Genomic DNA, 12,719 nt, shown 5'->3' on the forward strand with positions numbered 1-12,719 from the left:
ACTCACAACCACTGCTTAATGCCGCCTCTGCAGGGAGGTTCATGCTGGGGAGCGCTGGTGGAGGAGGCTGGTAGGAGATTCTCCAAGGCTTCCCGACTCCTGGGCCCACAGGGCTGGGCTAGGGCCCCGGGCTCCAGCCAGCCTAGGGCTTGGCAAGTGACCCCACGGGTCTCTGCACTAGCAACTTAGGACCACGAACACACCCAGCATCTGCACCTCCTGCTTGGACGTGACCTCTCAGGCAGAGAAGAAGCAACACACTCAGGAGGTGCAAAGAAGTGACTTTGGGGGCTACAGGGGGGCTGCGTGGCCTGTGGAGCTCTGGGCAGTTGTCACATGCCACTTCTCCACAGGGTGAAGGATTTAAAGGGTTTAAAAGGCAGAGGCAAGCCCCACAAGAGAGGTGTGAGGTTACTTCCGGGATCGCCTCTCAATTGCTTGGAAACAGACCCACCGAGAGCTGACCCCCCTCCTCAGCCAGGCACATCTCATCTGATTTCTCGACTTTACATCTCCACACTGACACAGAGCAGACCCTTGATTGATATTTGGTAGAAGAAAGGGAGTCTTACTTCACCCTCTGGGACTTGCTCTCCTGTAGTGGCTTTGGAGGGGGCTGATGGCAGCCATCTGGATGGAGATGATTCACCTGGGATCCAGATAATCCTGTGCCCCTGGGTCAGATGCCCTTCTGAGACCAGTCATCAATCCTACTCCATTTAACCAACTTTAGATGAGAAATGAATTCTTATAGACAAATGCCTCCCTTTCATAACAGAGCCATTGTGCCTGTTTCTTTATATATATAGATATTTTAATTTGAGAGAGAGAGACTGTGTATGTGCGCAGAGGAGAATGGCAGAGAGAGAGAGAGAATCTTAAGCAGGCTCCACACTCAGGGTGGACCCCGATGGGGGGCTTGATCCCACAACCCTGGGATCACGACCTGAGCTGAAATCAAGAGTTGGATGCCCAACCGACTGAGCCACCCAGGCGCCCCGCCCCCCATTTAACCTGCTTCTATGTTTCTTTGTAAACATTGTCTGTATACAGCCCCCACTTGAGTATAAAGTCCAAAGAATCTGGAACCATTGCCTATTCTTTCCCTCCAGTCCTGCACAGAGCTCTGCCCAGTGGCCACCGTTCTGGAAAGATGTGGCTGCACAGGTCTGGCAACCTAAGGACCCACAGGAGGACACACACCCTTGTTGGGAGCGTGCATCCCACTTCCCCCTTCTCCCCTTGCCCAGCCCAGGCAAGGGTGTGTGGCCAGACTTAGCATCTGGAGCCCAGAGGTAGAAACAATCTATTACAAAGACACCTGAGCAATTTAATTGCAACCTTAAGACTGAAAAAGGACTGGTTAATCACACAAGAGGATAACGTGCTTTCAAGCAGCTGAAAAGCATTTGCTGATGAGTGACGCCCAGGGGTTGGTACAGCGACAGGAACACAATGCATCAATAGACCTCCTTCTGGACTCATCTCTGCCACTCTGTCTGGCTGTGGAAGCTTGGAGAAGTTATGCAATTTCCTGATCTATAAGGTGGTCATCTTAAGGGGAAAGTAAATAATTTCCAAAGTCCCTTTTATATGACGAACCTTACTACTCTATCATACAAAATTACAGCGATCAACACAAAGTCAGCCTCTGGTACGTTTAACTGTTTTGATACTAATTGAAGAGGCTTTGGGGGTTTGGGGTGGGGAGCCGGTTCTTGTATACTCAGTATCCTTACCCCCCACTTTTGGTGGCAGCTCCCTGCTTTTCTTTGAGGACCCCCAGCTCTATTCCATGCAGTCTTGATGGGACTAGTGAACAAGCCCCACCCCACCCCCACCTCCGGACCGCACGTGAACCCTCTCCTGTCCTAACCAACTGCTCCAGCCTGGTAGGCATCCTAGGCCTCCACAAAGGCTGAGTGCAAAGGAGGCTGACGGGTGAACCTGGGTGGCAGCAGCTTTGCCATTGGTGTGTGGAGTTGGCCACATAAAATGCCTGATGTTCTGTTTGTCATATGTGCTGTGGGGCCTCTGAGGACGGCACGTTCACACTCAAGAGAGTGGAAGTCCCGGCTGGTGTTCCCTTCCTCCCCTGATCAGTGAGACACAGCCTCAAGGCCTGCTCATCACATCACCTTAATCAGCTTTCTCTGGGGAACATCGGGTGGGCTCCCAGGTCAAGTTGACACCCCAAGAGTGGGGACCAGGAGAGGTGACACAGTGGTAACTTGCACCGGACCACTCTGGCCTATGGTCCTTCAAAGCACGGAAATGAGGAAAGAGATCTGTGCCAGTGTCCGATTCCTCAGGCCTTTGAAAGCTTGAAACTTGGGAACTTGAAAACCTCCTTCAATCGTCCTCTGGCTTGAAACACTGCTGTTGGGATGTGTGATGTCCTTCTAACTCAGAACTATGTCCCCCTTTCTGCAAGCTCTGGTGATGGCACCCTAGAAGCTCACGATGGTGCTTCCTGGCAAGGGTCCCTTTTTCATTTATGGGGTTGGCACTCAGAATTCTTTTCCAGTCTGCAAAGTTAGTCTACTTCAGTCTGGGGAAATTTTTATTTGACCACTCTGGCACTCTTGAAACTCTACTTTCTTTTTGGAATGGTGATTAGTCAGTAGCTGGTCCCACTGGATTCACCTGCTCATTTTCTTATCTTCCTTTCTCACATCATATGGCATTCTGCCTTTTATTCTATTTTCTTAGATATTTCTCCAACTTGCTCTTTTAGCCTTTCTACTTTTTAAATCTAGGTTTCCTGTTTTTAATTTCTGAGAGTTCCTTCTTCATCAGATCATCCCTTTTAATTAGTGATTATGTCCTCTTCTTCTCTGAGGATATTAATCATTTTGTTTTGTTTTCATGTTTTCTTGTGATCGATGCCTTGTTTCTGTTATCTCCAAATTAGCTTTTGGACTTTATCTTTCAGAAGGAAGGCATTCCTCAGAAGTCTGAGTAACTCTGGCTGTCCAAGCCATATTTCACGCAAGGCATTAAAAAGCTCACTGGAGGCCCAGGATGGATGGGGCTTGTCGGGCGCTGGATGAAATCCCAGGGGGCTGTGTGGTCACATCTTTTTGGTAGGTAGACTCCCCAGTGTCAGTGTCTGGAGACCATTTGCCTAAGACTCTTCAGTTTCCCAGCAAAGAGTCCTCCCCTTTCCTCCCTGGATGCTGTGCTCTTGGTTTCATTATTCCCTGTACCAAGTTGGATCATCATCTTTATTTTCTCCTGGTCTATCAAGCCAGATGCCTCTCTGGCCTCGTTTATATAGATAATAAATGTGTCTCTTGCTATGCTGCAGGAGACATGACTGTCCATTTGTTGGGTGTGGGACAAAGATCTAACTACTCCAGGAGCACCTGGGTGGCTCAGTTGGCTAAGCATCCAACTTTGGCTCAGGTCATGATCTCATGGTTCATGAGTTAAAGCCCCACATTGGGCTTTCTCCCGTCAGCATGGAGCCTGCTTGGGATCCTCTGCCCCTCCCTTGCACACCCATGCTCTCTCTATGTTTCTTAAAAATAAATAAATATTTTTAAAACTTAAAAAAAAAAAGTCTAACTACCCCTGATACAGATTACCACCAACCACCCTGTTGGCTGTCCCATCTTGTCCCCATTCCACTCCCAGGATTGTTGAGGCTTCCCAGGATTTAACTAGCACATTTCATCTGGCTTCTTGGAGTCTTCCATTCTGCAGGTACTTAGGTCCTTCTCCATTTGAAGCCAGTCAATTAGTACTTTTTCTTCTGTTTTCCATTTCCCAACATCTGTTCACCACTCCAGATCTCTGTCCTTCTAGGTACCCATTTTTAAGTCCTTACTATCATTTCAGTGGGGTTTGGGGAAGAAGCAGAAATGCATGTGCTAAATCTGCCATGTTTAAAGGAAGCCAGCTTAATTCTAAGCCTCTGTTTTATTGTTTTTGTATTTAAATGAAAAAAAAAAACCCACCGGTAACAATCATCACTGAATACTATGGTAAGAAAATGTCTTTCCTGATTCTAAAATCGTACTGGTTAATCTATTCAAGCCAAACATATGTCTATCCTATTCCCTGGCAGCTCCATCCATAAAAATATACACAAGAAAAATGAATATGCATGTCCACAAAAATACTTGTGGAAAATGTTCAGCGTGGCTTTTCTTCTAGTAGCCGCAAACTGGAAACACCCAAGTATCTACCCACAGCAGAATGGATATGCTGTGGCACATAAATACAACAGTATATTACACAGCAAAAAAAAAAAAAAAATTGTTCAATTCATCAACTAATACGACACAGGTATGGATGAATCTCAGAGCAAAAGAAACCAGATAAAGAAGGACAACATGCAGGATGATTCCATTAAATGATATTCAAGAATGGGGAGAACCCATCTGTGGGGAAAGTAACTTAGAACAGTACTTATGTCTTAGAGGAAGTTACTGCCTGTGCAGGGCTACGAGGAAGCCTTCTATGTGGCTAGAAATGTTTTGCATCCTGATCTCAATAGTGGTTACAGGGATATGTACATACACAAAAACTCTTTCAGCTGTATATTTGAGATGTGTTTACTGTACATACATTATAACTTGACTTTAAAAGGAGAAAAAAGAGGGGTGCTTGGGTGGGTCAGTCGGTTGGGCGTCCAACTTTGGCTCAGGTCATGACCTCGCCGTTCATGAGTTGGGAGCCCCGCGTCGGGCTCTGTGCTGACAGCTCGGAGCCTGGAGCCTGCTTCGGATTCTGTGCCTCTCCCCCTCTCTGCCTCACACTCTGTTTCTCTCTCTCAAAAATAAATAAACATTAATAAATAAATAAGGCAGAAAAAATAAAGTATCGCTGATTATCATTTTAAAGCTTTGTGGGAAAAGATTTTCAGAGAGGAAAAAAAAGGGATGTGATGCCTTCCCAAACCTCCCTGGATCTCAGAAGTGAGGGGAGGGGCTGGCATCTTTGCATATCAGCGGTTCAGTCATTGAGATGCTTGACTGAAATAGAGTTCAACCTCCTTGCCCCTCCAGTTCTGCTATTAGCGCTGTGGATCTTGGGCAGGTCACACTTTCTCTGAGTTTCTCTTAAACCAGGGGGTGACCTACGTTACCTCGGAGGTCCATTCCAATTCCAAAATTCTTTGACCACTGGGGAAAAGTGGGGATTGTTTTTTTTTTTTTCTTAAGCAAAAGACATTCTATCTCTTCCCTCCTTTTCAACCAGACACGGGATTCCTCTGCTCTTACCCTCTCATCACGGACCAGATAAGCTCTCAGGGGTCGGAGACCACATCACCCCTGTTTTTTGTACTCAACAATTGCAGTGAGATGAATATGGCAGGCACTGTTAGATGAAAGAATCTTATTTTGGCATAAAATATATTGGATCTAAAGCAATGAACCTGCATCCACAATAAAAAGCCTATCAGCAAAGTGGTCTAATAATACAAGCCTTTGGAGAGAGTCACTATTTCTACCAGCCAACTTAGTGGGCCACTGAATAAATTGCCTTCCCCCCGCCCCAACCCAAACTTGGCCTTTGCAGAAATGACATTGTATTCTCTTTGGCCAGAAACAAGAAAAACTACACATAATATGTTTGAAGAGAGAGTTACCCTCCAAGGTTATCTTATTCTAACCAGAGATCATCTGTGAGGGGGAAAGTATCTGGGCAGTCAATTTGATGGGCTGGCAGCCTCTCTCTCTCTCTCTCTCTCTCTCTCTGCAGATCTTCCCCCAGAGTCAACTTTGAGAATCGTCACCATTGTATCCTAGACATCTTGCTTGCTATTTGAAGTCAGAGCAACAACAAAAAGTAATATGAACTTGAGTGTTTTAGAATCTAGAGTCTAGGGTTCGATACATCTATTGCAAAGATGCCTAAGCAACTGAAACGCAAGGGTGAGACTGAAAAAGGAACAGTTAGCCTCACGTAAAGACAATGTGCTTTCAAGCAACTGAAAAGTGTTTGCCGATGGGAGAGGCAGAGTGAGTGGCACAGCAGCAGGGACATCATAACTCCCTCTGGAGACCTGCTTCTGGTCCTGCCTCTACCGTTGCCCAGCTGTAGAATCCTGGCCAAGTCATTTGGCTTCTGACCTGTAAAGTGGGCAAATTAGGGTAAATGAAATAATTTCTGAAGTCTCTTTTACATGATGAACTTTACTGTTGTCTGATACATGGAGAAAAATTGCAAAGATAAATGCAAAGTCTGTTCTTGTAACTCTCTCTGGTGTCTGTAACGATTTTGACACTATTTAAAGAGGCAATGTGTTTGGGAAGGGCTCCATTTTCCTACGCTTGAATGCCTACTTCCTCTCTTTGGAGACGGCACTCTGCTTTTCTTTGCGAATGACCTCCCCACCTCCCAGTAGACTAGGTCGATCAGATTTTCTCTTCCAGAATTGAATCTTGAGCTGAATGACAGAGGCAGAAAATGGTTGTCCCTGAGTCACTGTAATGTCAGCTCTTTCAAAAGACACCCGTTAGCTTGTATGTATCATTGCAAATCTTGGGATGCCTCGCTATGGTCTTCCAAGACCTGGCAATCCATTTTCCCTTTCATTGTCTGAGTTATTCCTCATACTTCTGATAATCTCCTTGGTGTGATTAAGCTGGCCAGAGCTGACCTCTGTTACTTGCAACTAAGAATCCTGACACAGAACTCTTTCCTGATCCCTTGTGGGACCTTACTTTGTTCTCCGAATTAATAAAACTTAATTCATTTTAAAGTACTCTAAAAAACTAGATTAAAAAAAATCTAATAAGACATACATTTTCCCTAACTAGAATAAGCAGAGCTATTGCACATTGAGAGTCATAATTTTATTTTATTTTATTTTATTTTATTTTATTTTATTTTATTTTATTTTATTGCTACTGTAGACTGTACTAGATTAACTTCGTAAAGCAGCATGGTCCTTTATCCTGCTGGACCTAAACTGCATTCAAGTATCAAACTCTGGGACTAGTTCTGTCCTTCCCTATGATCATGGGTATCACCAGGATCCTGGGCAATCCTTGTCAGCATCCAATCTACCAACCATTTCCTGGAGGAAAGCAGGAGCTGATCATCCAGCCAAAGCCCATGATGGCACTGCTAGGAATACTTATTCCAGGAAAATAAAGAATTTCTTTTTAATAGGTGGTCAAAAGATATGCCAGAGCTAAGACTTCAGCCATTACTCTCAAGAGAGCAAAATGCCTCCAGTCGGGACAGAGTGGGGCAGAGGGAGGCTCAGAGAAAGACACCTACTCCCCATTAACAAGACTAAAGTCCACCTCCCTAATAATGTGGCTCTGGGAACCAACATTTAAAACTTGTCACTGACAGTGCTCCTTATTTATGGTTGGGAGAGGCTTTCAGGATGACTTTCTTGAAAGAGCAGAGCAAGGTATCTAGTGCTAGAATAGAACCGTTGCTAAAAAAAAAAAAGCTGGCATCACCCTCTCATTCTGAAATAGTGTTGTCTGTTACAGTAGCCACATGTGGCTACTTAAATTTAAATTAGTTAAAATTCAACAAGATTGCATACCCACATAGCCAATATGGTAGCTAGCGGTTACCATATGAGACTGCGTATACTGAATATTTCCATCATCATAAAAAATTCTATGGACAGTACTCATCTACAAAGGTGCCTAACGCTCTATGCAGGTCTTAATGGGGAGGAGTCCCTCCAAAATGGTGCTACTTCCCAGTGGTCCCATGGAAAGACCATGAGGTCTCTCCCTCAGAGAGAGCTATCAGAGTATGCCCTGAGGAGGAGGGAACTTTTCTGTACTCAGGCCAAGTGAAAGTCCACTCCAAGAAATAAGCTCGCCAGGCTTGGCATACTTCCCTGTAGAACCGCTCTCTGACCGTTTCCTGGAAAGAGTCCCGAGGGGAGAAGGTGGCTGGGAGAATTCTAGTGGCTGACTGAGGAGAAGGGGCTACTCTGGAAGTAGCCTGCGTTTCCAAAGGACAAAGGACCAGCTTGATTATTTTGGAAGGTGACTAGATACAACGTCTACAGGTTCTCCCCTCAGAGGTCCACCTACAAGGGCAAATGGCACTTCTAATGGAATTTATGCAGAGAAGACCACCAGGGGATGAGAGGGAACTCCTACGTGGTCCACCACAAGGTACCCTACCTATACCAGTGGATACTCCCATTGGAGGCTTGGAAAAGCCCTCAGAAACCCATGAGGTGAAGGGCCCACACTTGAAAATCTGCCACTTTGAGTACACAACACTAAATTACAACTGTCATCTTTAGGGAAGACCTTTTGCCAATACCACCAACTATACCCCACCACCACCTTTTCTTTCTGTCTTCCTTCAGTTCCCTGGCATGGCTGAGCCATCCCCAGCAAGATGAGCAAGATCAAAGGGTAAAAAAAAAAAAAAAAAAAAAAAAAGGAAAAGACAGACCACCCACCTCTGACCCCACTGTGGGCTTCCAAGGCTAATCAGATGAGGAGAGAAGGATGTTCATTATACTGAATGAGAGACTGAAGTTACCAGACTGGCTCATCAGCATCAAACAGGATAAGGAAAAGTGTTTATCCACCTGAAACATACTGGAAATTGAGATGTCTGCCCATGAAATCACCCAGGGGCAGTAAGGGAGAACTAATAGGGCACTTAGATACAGCGATAAACAGAATATAAAGCTGTTCTGTGATTCACCCTACAAACTTAGAAGGTTCTAGAAGGAATGTATGAGAAACGTGCAGCCCAGGTAGGACTGCAGGGATGCAAACAGCCCATGAGGAGGTGATGGTAAGAGCACTAAATTAACAACGACACGGGTGACCTGTCAGCTTTGGAACGTAGACTCCTGGCCACAGGAGCACCATGTGGCGTGGATAATTACTCCATTTTACGCAGAGGGAATGGAGGCTCAAAAAAGTTCGATAACTTGCCAAAGACTGCAGTGAGCGGGTCAGCCAGGATTCAAACCCAGGTGGACTCTTGCCACCATGTGGCTGCTTCTGCAAGGAGTGGTCTTGAATGGGGTTCCCTTTCCACGAGGTCAGTCAGGCACATCACTGGTGCTGAGACTGACAGACCACTGTCTGGGCAGAGCAGAGACTATTCCTGCCTTCTAATATCCATTTGCCCCCCTTTCCTTAGCAGGAGAGCACTGTGAGCCCGAACTTTCCAGAAGACAAAGCAAGAGTTTGGAGTTGTCCTCTGTACCACCTGTAGAGTAGGGTACAGACTGGAGTTCCAGTGGCTACCCTGACTATGAGGTAACTCAAGATCAAAGCCATATGCAAAGCAGAAAATGAAAAGGGACCTATGTCCCTAAATGTGTTTTGTAGTCGCCATATCTGTGCTGAACTGCCTGTCTCTGGACTTCTAAATGAGAGCAGATGCTGTTGCTTCAGGTTTTCTGCATATGCAGCCAACCCCTCATCCCAACTGGGAAGGCAGAGACGTTCTTTACGTTGGTCTTTGGATCCTGCGTGCTCCATTCAACATCGTCTGCCTGCATTTCCATGGCCGAGAAAAGTTTCTGGATGTGTGTGTGTGTGTGGGGGGGGGGTGCCCAGCTGTGGAGTATTCCCGTCTCCATGAATGCACTCCTTGGACTGAACTTGAACTTGTGGATCCCTACACCTCTCATAGGAATGAACTCCCAGACACAGCTTTGATCATTGGTGGCATCAGGGTTATTTTCTTAAACATCTCTTAGCTATTTCTTTTGCTCTTCCTTCCCATTCCCATCCCATGCAGAGGAGGAAAAAAAAAATCAGCCAGGCAAGAGTACATCCAATTCCCTTCCTTAATTAGTAGAAGCAAAACATTTGAAAAGCAGTGGCACAGTTACTTGAAGAACATCGCAAATTATCCACAAGCGCAAAGCTAGCGTATTAAGGAAAGCAGCAGGGGCAAAGAACACACTCCCAGGCTAGTGGAAAAGGCGATCCATATCTGCAGAGGCATCTGTCAATCACAGCGGGGACTTCCTAATCCCCTCACTCACTGCCGGCCACGCGTGGAAGAAGGGCTCATGTGGAATAGAATGAACCCAAGGTGTCAACAGCACAGCTATGAAATCTATCGTCCCCAAACTCACGCTCCAGAGTGCGTAATGGATTTGGAGGAAGCGTTCAAATAAATAATCATTTCCTGGTAGGAGATTAGATTTCATACACCACAGCCCAGCCTGAGCTTACGTGGAGGAATATGAAGAACAGAGTTCTTTTTCCAAAAGGAAAATTTACTTCGAATCCACTAATAAATAAGTAACTAGTTCCTTCCAAACCCTGTGGTCTGGGAAAGAAAGCAATTAGCTTGATTGAGAGTGTTTTCTGACTTCAAGGGTTCTTTAGAGGCAGTCATATTACATCAGATAGAGGAATGGCTGACTATGAGAGATCCTGGGGTCTCTTTCTCCAGAAAGAGCAGGTTGGCTATGACAACATCACTACCTCTCAAGATAAACCAGAATAGTTCACTTTTAGATAGTTCCAACTGTGGAAAAGTTATTCCTTATGCTGTGCTAACATCTATTCTCCTATACCTTTCACTCGTTCGTTCTACTTCCGGCTTGGGAGGGAACATGGGACAAACCCAGGCTCTGCTCCCCATGGTGGTCCTCCCAAGACATAAAGCAGCCAACACCCCCTCCATTTTCACTGCTTTGGCCTAAAAGGCCCGGTGATCTTGGATGCTACTCTGGCCTCAGTTTCTAGCCCAGCATGCTGGGGGGTCCTTGTCTGCAAGACCAAGGCTATGGGGCTCTCTTCTATCATTGGATTCTCAGAGGAGGGTACCCTGCCTTGTACCTCCCCCTGTCCAGGTGACAGTAGACACAGCATGAGCCCTGGAAGGAACGGCTTCACCAGGTTCACTTATCAACTCCAGTGGTACCTCGCGCCTTGCAGAAAGGAGGTGAGCAGCAAACACTTCAATCAATACGTGATTGAATGAACGATTAAGCTTCTCTTTTTTTAATGTTTATTTATTTATCTTGAGAGAGAGAGAGAGAGAGAGAGAGAGAGAGAGGCAGAGACAGAACCCCAAGCAGGCTCTGCGCTGTCAGCACAGAGCACGACACAGGGATCAATCTCACGAACTGAGAAATCATGACCTGAGCTGAAATCAAGAGCCAGACGTTCAACCGACTGAGCCACCCAGACACCCCCAATTAAGCTTCTTATGGAATTAAAATCCAAATTCACTTCCTTCCTCCTGAAGACACTTTTCTCACCTGTTTGGGGGTGAGGAATCTAATTTCGGGACTGTACTTAGGTCTGTGTTTCTGTCCGTCTTCACCTTGTGACAGTGCATCAGAATTCCAGCCTTGGAGATCTTTTGGTTTAATGATTTAATCATCCTGCAGACTACCTGCCCTTCAGGTCAGCTACAGATTGTCATGCCATCAATAGGCTGGTCTGAGTGAGATATTTAGGTGATATGTGGCTTATGTTCATAGTCCAAGTTTTGAAAAGGCAGGTTGAACGTGTTTGTCTGGTCTTCCTGGAAGGAGGGTTCTATGGGTGGAATAATGTCATGGTTCCCACCCCCTCCCCCCCGCCCCAGTTCATATGTTGAGGTCCTAACACCTAGTACGTCAGAACATGACCTTGTTTAGAAATACACTGTTGCAGATGTAATTACTTAAGAGGAGGTCACCCTAGAGTAGGTCGGGCCCCTTATCCAACGTGACTGGTGTCCTTATGGAATAGACATGCACAGAGGGAATATGTCAAGAGCCACAGGGACAAGATGGCCATCTGTAAGCAGAGGAGAGAGGTGTGGACAGATCCTTCCCTCCCAGCCTCACAAGGAGCCAACCCTGCTGACACCTTGACTTTGGACTTCTAGCCTCTAGAACTGTGAGGCAATACTTTTCTGTTCATTAAGCTACAGAGTTTGTGGTCATTTGCTCAGCAGCCCTGGGTCCCCCTCAGCTCTGCATGCCTTCCTTCCCTATCCCACCTCCCTGCTCACCAGGGACTCACTGTACAAGGCCCTTCCCCATTTCAGGTGGGAACAGAACCAACCCCAAAAATGAGGAAGGTGAGCCACTAATTTAGATTTCTAATTTAGATTTAGAAATCTAAAGCCAGTGTGGAGCAGAATGGGAAATGCAGGCTGTGGGGGGAGTCCTGAGTGTTGGGGTCACCAGGAGGGGCCACCGAGGCATACTGGGCAGATGGGATCAAGTAATGTTCCCCAAGGAGATGATGCTTGAGCTGGGCATTGAAGGTTGAGTAGAAGTTGGCCAGGTGAAAAGATGGGCCAGAAATGGTGGAGGGGGACAGAGGGAAGGGGAGGAAGCAGAGAAGGGTGGGGTTGTGGCAGCCTCTGGACAGACCCGAGCAGCATATTGGCTAAGGCCAGTTGTGAATAAGGGAGCACCAGGGCATTGGATGGGAGGAGGGGATCACGGGCAAAACCCTGAAAAGACAGCTTCAGCACTACACTGGAAGTCAAGACAAAATAGTGTGTTACCACTGGAGGGATATTTTAGCCAAGGACAATCCATGTCTGGGGGTCCAGAGAGACCCAGGCCCCTTCTCTTTCTCCCCTTTCCATTTATCAAAATCCTATGCATCTTTTACTGTCTAACTGCCCTTGTGTGCCCTTCCTCCCCAGCTCCCCAGACTACTCGCATCCCTGACCCAGAGTTAACTGGTGCCTCCTCTCTGCTCCTGGTGCCCTTTCTCTAGGTCACTAATGGAGCAGATCATCCCCTCAGTAACTGTGTTTTGACCCCCCCCCCCTCACTTGGTTGA

The 12,719-nt window shown here is 46.3% G+C and overlaps 1 protein-coding gene across 9 annotated transcripts in view; it reads right to left on the reverse strand.

Moving 5' to 3' along the window:
- SLC39A11 (solute carrier family 39 member 11) overlaps positions 1–12,719 on the reverse strand; it is a 427,475-nt gene that overhangs the window by 117,950 nt on the left and 296,806 nt on the right. The gene's annotated exons all lie outside the window — the stretch shown is intronic.

This window comes from Puma concolor, chromosome E1, assembly GCF_028749965.1.
Source record: "Puma concolor isolate L17-30 chromosome E1, mPumCon1.1.hap2, whole genome shotgun sequence".
Taxonomy (NCBI): Eukaryota; Metazoa; Chordata; class Mammalia; order Carnivora; family Felidae; genus Puma; species Puma concolor.